The following is a 21,208-nucleotide window of genomic DNA, read 5'->3' as shown; positions in this document are numbered from 1 at the left end:
CCCCCTCTCTCTCTCTCTCTCTCTCTCTCTCCCCTCTCCCCCTCTCTCTCCCTCCCTCCCTCTCTCTCCCTACCCCTCTCTCCTCCCTCTCTCTCCCCCCTCTCTCCCTCTCCCTCTCTCTCTCCCTCTCTCTCTCCCTCTCCCTCTCTCTCTCTCCCTCTCTCTCCCTCTCTCTCTCCCTCTCTCTCTCCCTCTCCCTCTCCCCCTCTCTCCCTCTCCCTCTCTCTCTCCCTCTCTCTCTCCCTCTCCCTCTCTCTCTCTCCCTCTCTCTCCCTCTCTCTCTCCCTCTCTCTCTCCCTCTCTCTCCCTCCCTCTCTCTCTCCCTCTCTCTCCCTCTCTCTCCCTCTCTCTCTCCCTCTCTCTCTCCCTCTCTCTCTCCCTCTCTCTCCTCTCCCTCTCTCTCTCCCTCTCTCTCTCCCTCTCTCTCTCTCTCTCTCCCTCCCTCTCTCTCTCCCTCTCTCTCTCCCTCTCTCTCTCCCTCTCTCTCTCCCTCTCTCTCTCTCTCTCTCTCTCTCCCTCTCTCTCTCCCTCTCTCCCTCTCTCTCTCTCTCCCTCTCTCCCTCTCTCTCTCCCTCTCTCTCTCCCACTCTCTCTCTCTCTCTCCCTCTCTCTCTCCCTCTCTCTCCTCTCCCTCTCTCTCTCCCTCTCTCTCTCCCTCTCTCCCTCTCTCCCTCTCTCTCTCTCACCTCTGGGCATGCAGTACTGACTCCCAGCCTCTTATAATGCTGCCCCCCTTTTTGCCCCAACCTCTTTACCTACTGTCTGTGTACCACTTTCTACCCCATCCTCTCTGCCTGTTGCCCCTAGTGCTCCCCTTACTGCCCCAGCCACTCAGTCTGCTGACCTCCAACAGTGCAGCTCTCACTGCGCCAACCTTTCAGCCTACTGCCTTCACACCTTACATCCTGCTGCCCCGCAGCGTTCCTCTAACTGTCCCCCTTAGTGCTCCCCTTACTGCCCCAGCCACTCAGTCTGCTGACCTCCAACAGTGCATCTCTCACTGCGCCAACCTTTCAGCCTACTGCCTTCACACCTTACATCCTGCTGCCCCGCAGCGTTCCTCTAACTGTTTCGCGCTGCTGTCGGGTGGGTGCGCGTGCGGCTAAGTGAGTGCGAGGGTGTGATAGGCGGCTAGGGTTCGCGTGCGCGTGCGCGTGCGGCTAAGTGAGTGCGAGGGTGCTTCTGCAAGGGGGGTCATCTGCGCGCGAGGGTGCGCGTGCGATCAGCGGCAAGAGTTTGTCTGAACTGCGCATGACGGCTTCAGACAAACTCTTGTCTTTTATAATATAGGATATCTTTACTTGCCATAATGTAGTTTACTTTTTATTCATTATGTTGCAAGCTAACTCAATACCTGGATAATGTTCGGTTTAATACAACCTCTGGAGATGAGTTTCATTTTGAGAACAGATCAGTTCCACCTCAATATGACATTCTTAATTTGGTCGTTACGCCTGACAACAGAATTCTGGATCACAAGATTGGTAGATTTGATTGGAATGCATCTCAAGGACTCCAACTGATCATTAATGACAGTATTATACGATCGAGTGAAGAGTTTAATCAGGTAACGTACACTTATATATAATCTAACCACATAGTGCTTGACAACATTCTAGCTTAAAGGGATAGAAAAGTCAGAAGTAAACTTGCATGATTCAGATAGCGCATGTAATTTTAATACACTTTTAAATTCACTTCTATTTTCAAATGTGCTATGTTCTTGGTATCTGCTGTTGAAAAAGAATACACACATATCCTACACTAGTGGAAGCTAGCTGCTGTGGGTGCCTGCACACATTTGTCTCTTGTGATTGGCTAGCTAGAGGAGTTCATCTGGCTGCCAGTAGTGCAATGCTGTTCCTTCAGAAAAGGATAACAAGAGAATGAAGAAAACTTAATTATAGAAGTAAAATGGAAAGTTGTTTGAATTTGTATGTTCTATCCAAATCTTGAAATACATTTTTGGGGTTTCTTGTCCCTTTAATCATCTGGTATTGCTGAACTTTAATACTATGCAACAATTTCTAGTTTAAAAAACACTAATATCATTTTTTACCTGTTAAGTTGGCAGACAGAATTCTTTCTGATAATGTTGATCCACTATTATGACAGCCAGTTCTCTTTCTCCTGACCTACACAACCTCTCTCTCACATACCCATGCTCTCAGTGGTGACTGTTCAGAGCATTCACAACATGATTCATCTAATGCAAAGTAAAAATGTGACACTCTAAGGCTCCAGCCTTTCTTCACACAATTACAGGGTATTGCTAAGAGGCAAAAGACAAGGGGCTTCAACCTCAGGGTATGTTTGATGCATGGCTGTCTTTAGGCAAGTACGGTAAGTACAGTGCATTCAGCCTCACATTCAGCCTCACACTTTAAACTTCACTCGCACCTGCAGTATAGTAAATATTTTTTCCCTAAAATTTTTAAAAGTAGCTACAGCATGCAGGCTGTAACCCTGTATTGCATGCAGGCTCTAACCCTGTATTGCATGCAGGCTCTAACCCTGTATTGCATGCAGGCTCTAACCCTGTGTTGCATGCAGGCTCTAACCCTGTATTGCATGCAGGCTGTAACCCTGTATTGCATGCAGGCTGTAACCCTGTATTGCATGCAGGCTCTAACCCTGTATTGCATGCAGGCTGTAACCCTGTATTGCATGCAGGCTCTAACCCTGTATTGCATGCAGGCTCTAACCCTGTATTGCATGCAGGCTGTAACCCTGTATTGCATGCAGGCTGTAACCCTGTATTGCATGTAGGCTGTAACCCTGTATTGCATGCAGGCTCTAACCCTGTATTGCATGCAGGCTCTAACCCTGTATTGCATGTAGGCTCTAACCCTGTATTGCATGCAGGCTCTAACCCTGTATTGCATGCAGGCTCTAACCCTGTATTGCATGCAGGCTGTAACCCTGTATTGCATGCAGGCTGTAACCCTGTATTGCATGTAGGCTCTAACCCTGTATTGCATGCAGGCTCTAACCCTGTATTGCATGCAGGCTCTAACCCTGTATTGCATGTAGGCTCTAACCCTGTATTGCATGTAGGCTCTAACCCTGTATTGCATGCAGGCTGTAACCCTGTATTGCATGCAGGCTGTAACCCTGTATTGCATGCAGGCTCTAACCCTGTATTGCATGCAGGCTCTAACCCTGTATGGCATGCAGGCTCTAACCCTGTATTGCATGCAGGCTCTAACCTGTATTGCATGCAGGCTCTAACCCTGTATTGAATACAGGCTCTAACCCTGTATTGCATGCAGGCTTTAACTAAGAAAGGAGCAGGGCTGTGAGTAGGGATGGGCGAATGTGTTTATATTGGAATTCAAATGTTCTAACGAATGTTATTGTAGAAATTCGATTTACATAATCAAATGTTGAAAATAATTAATATTCTTAAAAATTCTATAATCGAATGCTATTTACAGTTTTTGAATATGACTTTTGAATTTGAATCTTCATAATTAGATGAAATGTCCACATTTTGAATGTAACATTCAATGTAACAAATACTATTCAGAAGTTCAATAGTTCATGTGGTAGGAAATTTTGTAAGAAAGAGAGAGAGAGAGAGAGAGAGAGAGAGAGAGAGAGACTGAGTTAGTCTGTCTCTGCCTGTATGTGTAGTAGTTACTCACATGAAAATAGGTAACGGGTGAAGGTATATAAAGGCATTAACCTGTGTACTTTCAGGTGTACATGACTAAGGGTCTATAACAGACCTGAAACGTATTTCTATTTTTGGGAACCCCATATAAAAGAATAAAGGTTCTTTTAAATATTGGAGGCTGGAAAAACTTTTTTTGCTGTTTGAATTGTATTCTGGACGTGGCAGGTCCTTTTTTCCGTGCCCCACAGGCCAAGGAACAGGTGTGCTGTTTTCCAACTTGACTACAAATCTGACTGTATGTGTGCAATTGTGTCTCTAAGAGAGAGAGAGAGAGAGAGAGAGACTGATTTAGTCTGTCTCTGCCTTTGTGTCTCTGAGAGAGAGAGACTGATTTAGTCTGTCTCTGCCTGTGTGTGTGCATGTGTGTCTCTAAAAGAGAGAGAGATAGAGACTGAGTTAGTCTGTCTCTACCTGTGTGTGTGCATGTGTGTCTCTAAAAGAGAGAGATAGAGAGACTGAGTTAGTCTGCCTCTGCCTGTGTGTGTGCATGTGTGTCTCTAAAAGAGAGAGAGAAAGAAAGACTGAGTTAGTCTGTCTCTGCCTGTGTGTGTGCATGTGTGTCTCTAAAAGAGAGAGAGACACTGAGTTAGTCTGTCTCTGCCTGTGTGTGTGCATGTGTGTCTCTAAGAGAGAGAGAGAGAGAGAGAGACTGAGTTAGTCTGTCTCTGCCTGTGTGTGTGCATGTGTGTCTCTAAAAGAGAGAGAGAGATAGAGAGACTGAGTTAGTCTGTCTCTGCCTGTGTGTGTGCATGTGTGTCTCTAAAAGAGAGAGAGAGATAGAGAGACTGAGTTAGTCTGTCTCTGCCTGTGTGTGTGCATGTGTGTCTCTAAAAGAGAGAGAGAGATAGAGAGACTGAGTTAGTCTGTCTCTGCCTGTGTGTGTGCATGTGTGTCTCTAAAAGAGAGAGATAGAGAGACTGAGTTAGTCTGTCTCTGCCTGTGTGTGTGCATGTGTGTCTCTAAGAGAGAGAGAGAGAGACAGAGTTCGGCCCATATTTATCAAGCTCCGAACGGTGCTTGAAGGGCCGTGTTTGTGGCGAGTCTTCACACTCGCCAGAAACACCAGTTATGAAGCAGCGGTCTAAAGACCGCTGCTCCATAACCTGTCCACCAGCTCTTGTATTTAGCGAGGTCTTGCGGACCTGATCCGCACTATCAGATCAGGTCCGCAAGATCTTTAATAAATAGGGGCCTTAGTCTGTCTCTGCCTTTGTGTGTGCATGTGTCTCTAAGAGAGAGAGAGAGAGAGAGAGAGAGACAGAGTTAGTCTGTCTCTCCCTGTGAGTGTGCATGTGTGTCTCTATCTCTGCCTACCACAGCTTGCTGCCATCTGAAAAATAAGTTTGTATTTTTAGGTTAGATAATAAGTTGATCATATTTTTTAACTTTGTAAGTATATGCAAATTAGACAATATGGGCTAAATTATAAGTGGAGTACTAAATTATTGCGTGCCCGCAAACAGGCAAATTTCCCCATTTGCGTGCAAGCGATAATTAATCAGCCATTACAAGTGGCTGTTTATTGCTACTGCAAGCTTGCGGTACCAATTAGTGCTTATAATATTAACCAGAGGTCAGAGACCTTAATTTGGTTAATTTTAAAAATATGCCTTAAATGCCCCAAAAATAATGTCTAGTGTATTTTATTTAAAAAAAAAAAAAAGATAGCAGCATCTTTTTTTTAAAAAAAAAAAAATTACTGCACTAGGCATTATTTTGGGGATACAGTTGGTGGGAGTGGGGTGTAAGAAAAATATTGGCATGAAAAGTGCCTTTATATTGCGGTCAATTGGAACTGTGTGGACCCTGTAAATATATATGTATATGCTTATATACATGTATTTCTTTCTAATGGCAGGGAGAGTCCACAAATTCATTCATTACTGTTGGAAAATACAACACCTTGCAACCAGGAGGAGGCAAAGACACCCCAGCCAAAGCAGCAACTTTTTGCCTTGTCTACTGAAAGCAGGGGGTCGATCTGATAAAAATCGTTGCCCGCAAAAGCTGGCGACGCCAATATTTGCGCGGGTTTGGTATCCTATATACGGCGTAACCTAGAAGTTACGCGCGTATATTTCTGCCGTCGCCCGTAGTTTTTTGGGCCATAGGCAGGCATACCAAACCCGCGCAGTTTGGTATCCAATATACAGCGTAAGGACTTACGTGGCGAAAATGGAGAAATCTTACTTCATTTTCACCTCGCCACAAAAAGGAGCCGTAAGAAGCCTTACGCTGACTATTGGAGCCCTGTAACTCTCTAAACTAGCTGCTAAATAAACCTAACACCTAACGCATGCGCAATGTCTATCTACCTGTCAACCGCGATCCCCCGCCGCAATCCCTAATAAAGTATTTAACCCCTAAACCGCTGCCATCTACATAAACTAACCCCCTACTGTGAGCCCCTAAAACCGCCGCCATCTACCTGATCTATCCCCTAATCTGACCCCTTACACCGCCGCCAGCTATATTAATATTATTAACCCCTAATCTAATATCCATAAAGTAATAAACTCTATTACCAGCCCTTAAAAGGGCCTTTTGCGGGGCTTTGCCCCAAAGTTAACAGCTCTTTTGCCTTATAACCTGCCCTCCCTACACCGCCGCACCTATATTATTGGTATTAACCCCTAATATAAGCCCCTTACACCGCCGCCATCTATATTAAAATTATTAACCCCTAATTTAATCTACCCCGCCGCCAGCTATATTATCTATATTAACCCTAAGTATATTATAGTTAATATAGTTATTACATTATATATATTAACTATATTAACCCTAATTATATTAGGGTTAATATAGTTAATATAGTTACTATAGTATTTATATTAACTATATTAACTCTATCTAACCCTAACACCCCTAACTAAATTCTTATTAAATAAATCTAATTTATATTATAAACTAAAATATTCCTATTTAAATCTAAATACTTACCTATAAAATAAACCCTAAGATAGCTACAATATAATTAATAATTACATTGTAGCTATGTTAGGGTTTATATTTATTTTACAGGTAAATTGTTAATTATTTTAACTAGGTATAATAGCTATTAAATTGTTATTACCTATTTAATAGCTACCTAGTTAAAATAATTACCCAATTACCTGTAAAATAAATCCTAACCTAAGTTACAAATACACCTACACTATCAATAAATTAAATAAACTACATATATATATCTAAAAATACAATTAAACTAAACTAAACTAAATTACAAAAAAAAAAAAAAACACTAAATTACAAAAAAAAAAAAAAGATTACAAGATTTTTAAGCTAATTACACCTATTCTAAGCCCCCTAATAAAATAATAAAGCCCCCAAAATAAAAAAAATTCCCTACCCTATTCTAAATTAAAAAAAGTTCAAAGCTCTTTTACCTTACCAGCCCTTAAAAGGGCCTTTTGTGGGGGCATGCCCCAAAGAAAACTGCTCTTTTGCCTGAAAAAAACAAAACACAATACCACCCCCCAACATTGCAACCCACCACCCACATACCCCTAATCTAACCCAAACCCCCCTTAAATAAACCTAACACTACCCACCTGAAGATCTCCCTACCTTGTCTTCACCACACCGGGCCGAACTCCTCATCCGATCCGGGCGATGTCTTTATCCAAGCGGCAGCAAAGTCTTCTTCTACCCGGCAGCATCTTCCATCAAACGGCATCTTCAATCTTCATTCGTCACTCCTCCGATGCGGAGCATCCATCCCGGCCGACGACTGAACGACGAATAAGGTACCGTTAAATGACGTCATCCAAGATGGCGTCCGTCGAATTCCGATTGGCTGATAGGATTCTATCAGCCAATCGGAATTAAGGTAGAAAAATCTGATTGGCTGATTGAATCAGCCAATCAGATTCAAGTTCAATCCGATTGGCTGAACCAATCAGCCAATCAGATTGAACTTGAATCTGATTGGCTGATTCAATCAGCCAATCAGATTTTTCTACCTTAATTCCGATTGGCCCTTTTCAGGGCTGGCAAAAGAGCTGTTACTTTGGGGCAATGCCACGCAAAAAGCCCTTTTCAGGGCTATTTGTAGGGTTAGACTTAGGTTTAGTGGTAGGGATAGTTTAGTATTTTAGGGGTTAAATAATTTAATATAGATGGCGGCGGGGTAGGGGGATTAGATTAGGGGTTAATAATTTTAAAATAGATAACGGCGGGGTAGGGGCTCACTTTAGGGGGTAGGTAAGGTAGATGGCGGCAGTGTTAGGGGCTCACTTTAGGGGGTTATAGATTTAATATAGCTGGCGGCGGTTTAGGGGTTAATAACTTTATTAGGTAGCGGCGGGCTCCGGGAGCGGCGGTTTAGGGGTTAATACATTTTTTATTGTTAGGATAGTGATAGCGGATAGAGGGTTAGACGTGTCGGGCTATGTTAGGGAGGCGTGTTAGACAGTGCATGTGATTTAGACTTTAGTCAGGTTTTGTAGGCGCCGGCAGTTTTTAACGTGCCGTAAGTCGCTGGCAACGCCAGAAATTTGTATTTGCGCAGATTTCTGGACATCGCTGGTTTATCCGACTTACGGCACTTTAGCATCTGACGGCGCCGTATATGGGATAGCTCGAGTTGCGAGCTGAGACTGCGGGCGACGCGAGTTCCCTTGCTTGCGCCGCAAACTGCGCCGTTTATTGGATCGCGCCCCAGATAGGCAGAGAATGTGCTCTGAAGAAATTGGATCTTAAGTCCTTTAATAGGTAGTTTCCCTGCAGGAGAGGACTGGGGTTCTTGAAGTAGCCATGTAATCCTCTTAGTTAGAGTTGTGGTAAAAGTTAGCTTCTGGATGTCGCAGGAATCTTCTTTAGTCTCCTTTCAGTGTATGTCTGCTAACACCCCTTCTGGCAACCTGTGTAAGCTTACACTGCTCTCCTTTATTCTCAGGTCCCTGTCAGATGGTGAATGGATGCTGTCTGACGTGGAAGTACTGTGCCTGCACCACAGTAGAAGACCTCTAAGGGTAAGTCCCTGATTCCCTCCTTATTGCCTACTATGACTTGTTGCCTAATTCTAGGATTGAATAACCTTCCTATTTTACCCAGGACTGGCCTGAACAAAGGGGCCATATGTATTTATTTGAGGAGGTAAGGCTCTATAAGCCTAAATATCCTATGAGTGTGATTAAACATTTTTTATTTAACAGTGTGCATGCAGTGTCTTCAAGGAGAGACAGGGATGGGAATTCTTTTTTCTTTATTCCCCTTGTACAATAATGAAACTCGGGTGGGATTCAGCATATTCCCCTCTCATGCGCATAGAGCCTCATTCAAATGGCTCCGGGTCTCCTGACCTGGCCTTTCGAGCTGGTGCACACTCATTTTCTAGTTAAGCCACAGTGGGGCTCTTTTTTTTGGGGCACAGTAAGACACTAGACATGGCTATATATGAAGTGTGGTACCAGCTTTTATAGACAACCACCATACATTGATAATGAGGGGCTCTCAGGATATTTGCTACGGTGTTTAATATTTCTCCTGACACTATCAGGGTATGAGGTATCCACTTTGCTATTATCGCCATACTGGCCAGATGGTAGGCTGTAGCGTGGCTGCGCTAATGTGTGAGGATTTCTGATTTTGGGGCCATTATACCTGATCTCACTTTAGATTCCCACACTGTGTATCAGCAGCCCCTTAGTCAGGATTGGCACTGTTGCAGGATTGTGTGATTAATTTTCATGGTGGTAATGTGTGAGGTTTAGAGAATTTGGTGCCATGCCGCCCAACCTTTCTTTAACTACCCACGCTTTGTTTCACCAGTCCCTTAGTCAGGATCTGTGGGGATGCAGGATGGTGGAATTTCTTTTCATGGTGATAATGTGCGAGTACTAGTGATTTTGGCTCCATTCCACCTGTCCTCACTTTAACTCCCCACACTATGTACAATTGGTTCCTGAGTCTGAAACGGCAGGTTGTAGTGTGGTGGTGTAATAATCTGTTTATAATTACTTAAAACTGGCAAACAGATTAAATGTAGCTGAAATGACTGAACACCAAAAGTTATGAACCTGAACAATTGGTAATCAAATCAACAGCAGTTAATACAGAAAAGAACCAGCAATGGAATATATATATATATATATATATATATATATATATAACTGTTTGAATATATATATAAATTGTAGAAACTGATTATAAGTAAAGTTATGTCAGAGAGCAGAGTTCTTCCAAGTATATTCAACACTGGAGAGTAACAGGTTAATGCTTGCAAGCTGCAGTTAAATGTTAAGTATAGTATCAGGGTGGAGTACAAGCAAGTTAAGTGAGACACAGGCAGGCAAGCAGACACAGTTGAAGAAAGCAGCTTAATGCAGTTAGTGGATTAGCAGATAAATATGAAACACACTGAGAGAGACAAGTATACTCCAAACATGAGCTAAAGTACTTGCGTGACAAAACCCAGGTAGGAGGTATCCAAGTAGATGCGGTTGTTCCAGAGATGAAATAGCAAACAGAGCAGCAAAGCGTGCAGGTGAGAGCTGTGTGAGCAGTATGCAGCGTGTGATCCTCAGCGTGGAAATGAGCAGAAGGATATGCCAGTAAGGTAGATCCGGATCCTTATACCAAAAATAGTCCACAGCCAGCGGAGCAAGGTGTAGTTGAAAAGCACAATGTATAGAAGAGGGCTAAGGTTACAATTATCCACAAAGGTTCCAGTAAAGGAATCAAAGGAATATCAATTGTAACAAAAATAAGGACTTGAGACAAAGTGACTGAGTAGCCAGAGAGGAACTCAGAGTACACAAAATAATCAAGCAATGTGTACAAGGGGAAGTGGAGTTATAAAGGCTAAAGGGGTGGAGCCCAGTTAAAGGGACATTACAGATCCCCCCCTCAAGGCATCAACTCCGGGGATGCCAAAGATGGCTTATGGGGATAGCGCTTGTGGAACGCAGCCACCCTCAGAGGGGCATGTACCTGAGAATGAGGAACCCAAGAATCCTCCTCCACACCATAGCCCTTCCAACGGACCAGATACTTCAATCTCCTGCGCAATATCCTCGAGTCGAGTATACATCCAACTTCGTATTCCTCATGATCATCCAGAATAACAGGAGGTGGAGGAATCTTTCCACGGGTGAACTCATTGCTAGTCCTGTAGGGTTTCAAAAGTGAAACATGGAATGATGGATGCAAACCATAAGTAGATGGAAGTTTCAAAACAACAGTTGAGGGATTGAGAATACGTGAGATTGGAAAGGGTCCGACAAATTGACTGCCCAGCTTTCTGGATGGTATTGAGAGTTTCAGATGCTTTGTGGAAAGCCAAACCTGATCACCCAACTTGTAATCAGGGCTCGGCCTATGAGTAGCATTGTAATAATATTGCTGATCAGACTTAGCCTTCTGTAAATGTTCTTTCAACAATTTCAAACTATTTTGTAGATTGGTAAGATAAGTAGTAACGGAAGGAGTATTGCTGCTGGTTTGGGTGAGTCTAAGAGATTGTGGATGATATCCATAGGTGGCATAAAATGGTGTCATCTTAGTGGAACTAGAAACTGAATTGTTATATGAATATTCGGCTAATGGAAGGTGATCAACCCAATCATCCTGCAGATGTGTAACATAGCATCTAAGGTATTGTTCCAGTATACCATTGACCCTCTCAGTAAGACCGTTTGTCTGGGGATGATAGGAGGTTGATAACCTCGGATGAATGGAGAGTGATTTACAGAGGTCTTTCCAGAAATTGGAAGTGAACTGAGACCCACGGTCTGTGATAATGGATTGTGGTAAACCATGTAACCTCACAATATGCTTTAGGAAAGCATCAGCTGTTTCGGTGGCAGTAGGTAAAGATTTCATAGCTATAAAATGAGCTAACTTAGTCAGATGGTCAACAACCACCATGATGGTATTGTGGTTCTGAAAGCTAGGTAGCTCAACAATAAAATCCATAGAAATAACTCTCCAAGGAACCTCAGGAATAGATAGAGGAGTAAGGTAACCAATTGGTTTCTTTTTCTCTGTTTTATACCTTGCGCAAACATCACAAGTAGTTATATATTTCTGAATAGTTTTCCCCATGTGAGGCCACCAGAAATCTCGCTGTAAGAGTTCTTTCGTCTTAAAGATCCCTTGATGACCAGATATTGGGATATCATGGAAATGGTTAAGGAGTCTTTGCCTAAGAGTCTGAGGAACATATAATCTATTATGAAAAGTATATAAACCGGTTGGTTCTTTTATCAACTCAGTATGTGTGGGTATGTTATCAGTTGTTAAAGCTGAAAGAATGTCCAGCTCTAAAGTACTCAAAGCTGCTATAATTTTGTGACTAGGTATGATTTGCGAACAACAGTCTGCTAGTGGTTTATCGTCATATTGTCGGGATAAAGCATCTGCCTTACTGTTAAGTCTACCCGGTCTGTAAGTTATTTGAAAATTAAATCTATCAAGAAACAAGGACCATCTTACTTGGCGGGATGATAGCGTTTTATTTTGTTTTAAGTATTGAAGATTTTTGTGGTCAGTAAATATTAAAAATGGTTTATCAACTCCCTCTAAAATATGTCTCCAGACTTCTAAGGCACATTTTATCGCTAACAGCTCTTTATCACCAACAGAGTAATGTGTTTCAGCTGGTAATAAGGTTCTCGAATAATAAGCTACAGGATGGGTATTATGTTTGTCACTGATTCTCTGAGATAAGACTGCTCCTATGCCAGTGTCAGAGGCGTCTACCTCCACAACAAATTGGCATGCATGGTCTGGTAAACATAGTATAGGAGCGGTGGTGAAGCAGTTCTTCAGATAATTAAATGAATGTTCTGCTTCTGGAGACCATTGAAATCTTATATTTTTCTTTGTTAATGATGTAAGTGGCTTTACTTTCATAGAAAAGTTCTGAATAAACTTACGATAAAAATTGGTAAAACCCAAAAATCGTTGGAGAGACCTTAAAGTAGTGGGTCTAGGCCAATTCACAATAGCTAATACCTTCTCAGGGTCCATTTCAACTTTGTCAGGTGTTATGATGTAACCTAGAAATTTTATTCTTTGTACATGGAATTGACACTTTTCAGCTTTTGCAAAAAGTCTGTGTTCACGTAAACGTGTTAAAACCCATCTCACGTGTTTAATGTGTTCAACAACTGTTTTAGAATATATCAGTATGTCGTCCAGATAGATTATGACGCATACATCTGTTAAATCTCTGAATATCTCGTTAATAAAATGCTGGAAGGTGGCAGAAGCGTTACAGAGCCCAAAAGGCATCACTCAATATTCAAAAAGACCATATCTGGTCCTGAATGCGGTTTTCTACTCATCCCCATCCTTGATCCGTATCAGATTATAGGCACCTTTTAAGTCAAGCTTCGTAAAAATGTTAGCACCATTAAAGCGTTCAAGGAGTTCGGGGATGAGTGGTAAAGGATATTGGTTCTTCACTGTAACAGCATTAAGGGCTCTGTAATCAATGATAGGTCTTAAGGTTTTATCTTTATTAGTAACAAAAAACAACCCTGCAGCTGCAGGGGATGTAGAGGGTACTATGAATCCTTTTCGGATATTATCATCAAGGTACTCACGTAAATACTGTAACTCTTTCTGTGAAAGTGGATAAACTCTCCCAAAAGGTACCCTAGCCCCTGGGAGTAAATCTATAGGGCAATCAAAAGACCTATGAGGTGGTAGTACCTCAGCCTCCTTTAAATCAAATACATCAAGTAAGTCTTGATAGTGAACAGGAATTTCTGTATTATTGGAGCTCAAAATCTGATGAGGGAAACAAGTTGAATTACAATAAGAGGAATTAAAAGTGATTTACCCAATCGATACTGGGGTTGTGTTTCAATAACCAAGTATAGCCTAATATTACTGTATGTAGAGCAGTTGGGATTATGTCAAAACTGATATATTCTGTGTGCCCATCAGATGTAGAAATTAAAAGAGGTACTGTGTGTCGGGTAATAGGACCTTTATGTATAAGTGAACCATCAATTACTCTTATAAACACAGGATTCTGCTTAGTTACACACGGTATTTTATTGAGCTCTACATATGTAGCGTCTATAAAGCAATCAGAAGCCCCAGAATCTACTATAGCCTCAGTCTTGATTTGCTGTCGGTCCCACTGTAAAGAGAGAGAGAGTGTCAATGATTTTTGTCTTATGTGTGAGTTAGAAGATTTGATATTCAGTAGCTTGCCCTTTTTCTGTCGTTGTAAACTAGGACAGGATGATACTGCATGGTCTCTACTAGCACAGTACAAACAGAGGTTAGCTATGCGTCGTCTAGTCTTTTCCTCAGAAGTTAAGGGACCTTTAATGACTCCTATTTCCATAGGAGTCTGAGAATTAAGTGATTTTTCTGTAGGTGTCACAGGTAATCTTTTGAGTGGAGTATCTGATGTGTATCTTTCTATACGTCTTTCCCTTATTCTGCGGTCACGTGTTGTTGCTAGTTTTATTAACCCATGTAAAGTATCAGGCATCTCCACTCTAGATATCTCATCTTTTAAAGCTTCATTTAAACCCAGTCTAAATTGATTTTTTAACGTTATATCATTCCAGAGTGAGTCAGTAGCCCACATCTGGAATTCAGTTATAAAATCTTCCACAGGCCTTTTTCCCTGTTTAAGAGCTCTTAGTTTAGTTTCAGCCTGTATTTGGGTGTTAGAATCCTCATACAGAGCACTCATAGCTGCAAAAAAACTGATGTAAGGAATCCAAAATTGGGTTATTAGACTCAAAAAATCGATTCGCCCAGGACCTTGGCTCACCTGTGAGATATGAGATTGTATTGCAAACTTTAATTTTTTCAGTAGAATAGGTCTTTGGTTTCATTGTATACAACAGTAAACAAGCATTTTTAAAATCCCTGAAATCACTCCTTTTCCCTGAGAAAAGAGTTGGGGGATTAATCTGAGGTTCTGGTGGTTCTGGGGATCTAGTAACTGTCAGTTCTTTAACAAAATTCCTTAAGGTGGTATTTTCAGTTTGTAAATCTGTGAGCGCTCTGGCAAGGTATTCCACCTTATGATTTAATGTGTCTAATTCTTTTTTCACAGCTTGTGGTTCCATACTTGCTGGTTTGTATGTTAGGCTTGATTATTATGTAATAATCTGTTTATAATTACTTAAAACTGGCAAACAGATTAAATGTAGCTGAAATGACTGAACACCAAAAGTTATGAACCTGAACAATTGGTAATCAAATCAACAGCAGTTAATACAGAAAAGAACCAGCAATGGAATATATATATATATATATATAACTGTTTGAATATATATATAAATGGTAGAAACTGATTATAAGTAAAGTTATGTCAGAGAGCAGAGTTCTTCCAAGTATATTCAACACTGGAGAGTAACAGGTTAATGCTTGCAAGCTGCAGTTAAATATTAAGTATAGTCTCAGGGTGGAGTACAAGCAAGTTAAGTGAGACACAGGCAGGCAAGCAGACACAGTTGAAGAAAGCAGCTTAATGCAGTTAGTGGATTAGCAGATAAATATGAAACACACTGAGAGAGACAAGTATACTCCAAACATGAGCTAAAGTACTTGCGTGACAAAACCCAGGTAGGAGGTATCCAAGTAGATGCGGTTGTTCCAGAGATGAAATAGCAAACAGAGCAGCAAAGCGTGCAGGTGAGAGCTGTGTGAGCAGTATGCAGCGTGTGATCCTCAGCGTGGAAATGAGCAGAAGGATATGCCAGTAAGGTAGATCCGGATCCTTATACCAAAAATAGTCCACAGCCAGCGGAGCAAGGTGTAGTTGAAAAGCACAATGTATAGAAGAGGGCTAAGGTTACAATTAGCCACAAAGGTTCCAGTAAAGGAATCAAAGGAATATCAATTGTAACAAAAATAAGGACTTGAGACAAAGTGACTGAGTAGCCAGAGAGGAACTCAGAGTACACAAAATAATCAAGCAATGTGTACAAGGGGAAGTGGAGTTATAAAGGCTAAAGGGGTGGAGCCCAGTTAAAGGGACATTACAGGTGGGGTCCTATCTTTTTCATAGTGGTCCTGCGGCGGTTGGAGTTCTCCCACCTTGGGATAACTTGGCGCGCTGTTCCTGTATCGATCGCTTAGGACAATCTATCCTTTTCAGGGATATTTTGTTGTTTCAAAAGTCAATGTAGCATAAGATGAAGAGCTTTAGACACTGTTGGTGATATTCACCCTGGAATGAATTAACTCTTCAGACAATGACAGGTCTGTCATAATGGTGCTAAACCCAGCACAGTTAGGACGGCATGGAATGTCCTGACGGCGGGAAGTGGTTAAACAAGTGTGAATAAAAGTTATGTTTTAAATCAAATACACAACACTCGACTAAGTTGAACACATTTTATTGCAAAATATAATATATCTTAGGACTATGAGTGCTGTATATATGTACCCTTTGTAGTGGACTCAGTCACAACTTCTATTTGAGTTTTTAGCTATAACAATTATAATAATAATAATTTTCAATTTATATAGCGCTTTTCTCCCTTTGAGACTCAAAGCACATTACAAATATACCAACATAAAGACATAAAAATTAGGAGTTCCTGAAGGACAGATAAGCGGACTGAATGCCTGATGAAAGAGGTTGGTATTTAACTTTTTTTTAAAAGTCTGTAAGGACGGTGCCTCTCTGATTGCGCACGGTAAAGAGTTCCAGAAAGTAGGGGCAGCATGGCCGAATGCTCTGGAGCCTGAGTTTGTCCTTATTCTTGGCACTGAGAGGAGGGATGTGTTGGCTGACCTAAGTGAGCGGGATGGGATGTAAGGTGTCAGGAGCTCTTTCAGGTACTGTGGACCTTGGTTGTTTAAGGCTTTGAAGGTCAGCAGACAAATTTTAAAATATGTTCGTTATTTAATTGGAAGCCAATGCAGGAAGTAGAGAACAGGTGTTATGTGCCAGGAGCGAGTTTGATTGGTCAGTAGTCTGGCTGCTGCGTTTTGTACCATCTGAAGGCGATAGAGTTCTTTTTTTGGGATTTGTATCCTGTAGCCTAGAGGATACAAATGCATGTATTAATATTGGCCTATCATCCGGTGGAATTAAGTGTTGTATTCTGGCTATGTTTTTCAGATGAAAGTAGGCAGATTTTATTATGGAGGAAATCTGCTGTTTAAAAGATAGTCTAGCATCAATCAGCACTCCAAGGTTTTCTACCTCTGCTGAACTAACGAGTTCAGAGCCTCCAAGCTCAAGGTCAGTTGGGTGATTGTGGGATATTTTTGATGCCCGGGTCCCCTCAACAAAGAGTAATTCTGTTTTGTCCGGGTTCACTTTGAGACAGCTAGCATTTATCCATTCTATGTGGTCTGTTAACCAACTTTTTATGCAGCATGCTGGGTCTGTAGTATCTAGAACAAAGGAGAAGTAGAGTTGTGTTTCATCAGCGTAACAATGATACCTTAGGCCATGTCGGTTAATGATGTCCCTCAGTGGTAGTAAGTAAATTGCAAATAGCATGGGAGACAGGATGAATCCTTGTGGAACTCCGCAGGCCAGTTATGTTGGTGCTGATGAGCTTGATCCTGATATTACTCTCTGTGATCTACCAGTGAGGAAAGATTTAAACCAGTTAAGCACTGTGCCTCCTAAACCACAGATGTGCTGCAAGCACTCTATTAGAATCCTATGGTCAATGGTGTAAAATACAGCTGAGAGATCCAGGAGGATTAGAATGGAGTAACCACCTTTGTCTCTTGCCATGAGGTGATCATTGCTGTGGCGGCATCTTAAGCCTGACTGGAAAGGATTGAATATGTCCAGGCGTGATAGATTGGCTTCCAGTTGAGTTGCCACTACTTTTTCAAATATTTTCTGCAGAAATGGGAGGTTGGATACTGGTCTGTAATTAGTCATGCAGTCTGGGTTTAATAAAAGATTCTTTAGGATTGGTTTTACCACAGATTCTTTTAGAGGATCTGGGAAGTCTCCTGTTTCTAGTTAAAAACACTGCACTATTTTTGTGAGGGCTGGGGCGAGTGTTTTAATGCATCCAGATATGAGAAGAGTTGGAGCAGGGTCTAAGTCACACGTAGTAGGGTGCAACTTTTGTATGGTGTTTTTAACTTCTTTTATATCCACATTTGTAAAAGTGGACCATAAACTGTGGCAATCTGGCATTGTATTGTAGTGGTTCTGGTGTGTAACTGTTTGGCCTGCTGTGATAGTGGTTCGGATTGAGGAAATCTAGTCTCTGAAGAAGTTTGCAAATGCATCACATTTATCCTGAGAAAAGTTGATGGGGCTAAGCATGCATGCTGGTTTGCAGAGCCTTTCTACTGTGCGAAACAGTTGTCTTGGATTGATATTTATTTAGATGTTTGGTAAGAGTGGCTTTATCCTCTGGATCATGCATTCTGCGCCACTTTCTCTCGAGTTTACATCCTGTTCTTTTCATTTCTCTGATGGAGCTATCAAACCACGGTGCATTGTTGTGGGTTTTATCAGTGCATCTGCGAGTTGGTGCAATGCTTTCTAGGGTGTCTCTCATGGTTTTGTTGTAGAGTCAGACTAAGGAGCTGGAGTCTTCGCAGGTGCCCATTAGTTCACTTAGATCCATATGTGATGCTACATCCAGTGGTGTCACCCCTTTTAATGAGCGGTGTTTGACCAGGTTCTGAGGCTGGTGTCTGGTTGATTGTGATACAATGGAGAAGTCAATGGAGTGGTGGTCTGAACAGGTAACTGGGTTTACAGTTACTGGTGATACTTCTAGTCCAGACTGAAACGCTAGATCAAGTGTATGACCTTTTCTGTGGGGGCGAGTGGTGAAGATCTGTGTGAAGCTGAGTGTACTCATCAAGCTGAGGAGATCGTGCCCAAGCAGGGATATGGTGTTGTCAATCCAAGTGTTGAAGTCTCCTATTTTAAGCCATCTGGGGTGTTCAAGGATTAAGCCAGCCAAAAGGTCTAGGAGTTCTTGAAGAAATATCTTCCCATCTCCTGAGAGTCTATATATTAGCAGTATTAGGAATCATTTTTCTATTGAGAGTCTGGCAGCTACACATTCAAAAGATTGGGTTTTGTGGACTGATATTGGTCTGGGATTTAAGGATGATTTTGCACTGATCCTAACTCCGCCTCCCTTGCGATCTTGTCTCGGGCGGTAAAACACTGTGTAATTGTCTGGAATAACTGCCTCTAGAATAGGCCCTGCATTGTCATCTAACCATGATTTTGTGATGCATGCTAATTTGCATGTTTCAATAAGGTCAGCAACAATAGCTGTTTTGTTTTTTTATTGATCTGGCATTGCATAGGATTGCTCTGATTGGACAGTCTTGGGATTCTGAGTTTTTGCTCTGTACTTTAGAGACAGTGTGTCTTCTCATGGGGATCACACAAAGATTTTCTTGATTTGATAGTGCGATTTTTGTGGCTTTTAGGTTGGATCACTTCAATTGGGCTTGTGAGTGGACAGGGTGGTGGGGCAGCTGTGATAGTGTCAGGATATAGAACTTTACATTTTGATTTTCCTCCATGACAGCCCCTGTCGATCCTTTTTCCTATCCACTGACCAATTACATGCATCTCTGATTTGTTTAGTCAGAAGAGGGTGGATTAGAACAAATGACGTTGTTAACTGTTTAATGCCATGCTGAGATTGAATTGAATACCTAAGTCAAATGTAAAAATAGAGAGCCAGAGTTGAATACAAAAGTGGGCATCTTATCTTGCTATATGATGCCTGATACATCTTTTATCATTGGATCTTTAACAATCTATGCTTATAATCCAGACCGATGTTGCTGATGAAATATATATGCGCTATGCTTTAACTGGATATTTAAACCAGAGTTATTGGGTACTGATGGTATAAAAGATTTTTAACATATATAAATAAATCGATGTGTTACAATAAATTCAGGCTAATGATTTCTCTGAATAAACGGATACCAGTCTTTTATTCATTATCCATCATACACATTAATCTGTCTGTATTAGCCATATCATACAGGAGAGGACATTATCCTTTGTAAAATCCTTTACTAACAAGTAAGAGACAATTAAACACTATGGTCCACATTATCGCCGTCTGTAATCTTAACCTAAATACTAAAATATAGAGAACAATTTTTATATATATAATAATACAAATTACGTATGGGTAAACATAATATAGTTTAGTGCCTCTAAACATAGGTGAATAACTGTGAGGGCATATTATCTGTGCAACACTACTCTTGAGAATAAAGTGAATATGATATTAATATACCTTGTTGTAAAAACAATGAGACATGATAATAATATTAAGCATGAAAGCAATTGTTGAAATATTTTATTTTTTATATAATAAAAGGGGTGAAGTGTGACATTTAGTAAGGGGACCGTGAGGAAAATAATAATTGAACCCAAGTGGAGCGAATGAATCAGTGCTAAATGAATGTGACATATAATTGGATGGTTGTTTAAAATTCCATTACAAAGAAAAGATTCCCACTTTTGTATTCAACTCTGGCTCTCTATTTTTACATTTGACTCATTCAATCTCAGCATGACATTAAACAGTTAACACCGTCATTTGTTCTAATCCATCCTCTTCTAACTAAACAAATCAGAGATGCATGTAATTGGTCAGTGGATACTCACACGCCTATTGGGGGCGTGATACAAACAGCCTTTAATAACCGACAGCAGCGCAGCGCGTTTACCTTTGAAAAAGCCATTTTGTGTGGCGAAACATGTTAGGGCAATGGTGAGGAGTCCTAGGAGCTCCTGTGTTTTTAGCAAGCCTTAGGCTACCGAATATTACTGTAGTAAACCTTTATTAACGGATAGTTACTTTCAATGTACACCCATTAATAATATCAGTTGGTAACGGATAGTTACATTCAATGTACACCCATTAATAATATCAGTAGGTACTATTTGACACAGAGTGAATGGGTACGTGTCTTAATGGCCGAATGAGACTGTTACTAACAACATCACGGCAACCTGTTCTTCAATTCTGTTTATATTCTTATATTTAAAACACTACAGTGCATTGAACATTTCTGTATATCGTAGTTACTTACAATGCACAAGGTGTTACCATTTGTTACAGAGTGAATGTGTATTTGGTTTAACGTTTGAGTGAGACTGTGAAACTAATAAAACCTATGGTAACTATCATACATTATGGTCACGCTCCGGTATTTAAAAACATAGCAATGCAACTACTGATGTATTATATCAGTTCCATAACAATAGACTAAAATTCAGGAGTTTGTGTGATATTAACAGAACTATTTCAGCTTGAATTTTAGGTAATAAGCACAACTTAATGTCTTGATATTACCTTAATAGTTAACAGAGGTGTGGGCTCTTACCATACTTGCTCACTACTTCAGACTGCAGTTTGTCATCTGCAGATAGTTTCAACATATACCGATAAAATATCAGGTCACGTGATTACCTGATAGAAACATCTCAAGATTATCATGACATCTATAGCAACATGTTAGTTGTTGTTCAGTGGTTTCCACGCTTGTACGCTCCAACATAACACAGTACAATTAATTTTGATACTTTCTGCATTTCCTTGGAGCAGCATGGTGGACAAAGCA

This window comes from Bombina bombina, chromosome 8 (assembly GCF_027579735.1).
Source record: "Bombina bombina isolate aBomBom1 chromosome 8, aBomBom1.pri, whole genome shotgun sequence".
Lineage (NCBI taxonomy): Eukaryota > Metazoa > Chordata > Amphibia > Anura > Bombinatoridae > Bombina > Bombina bombina.
Note: the sequence above shows the minus strand (reverse complement) of the source record.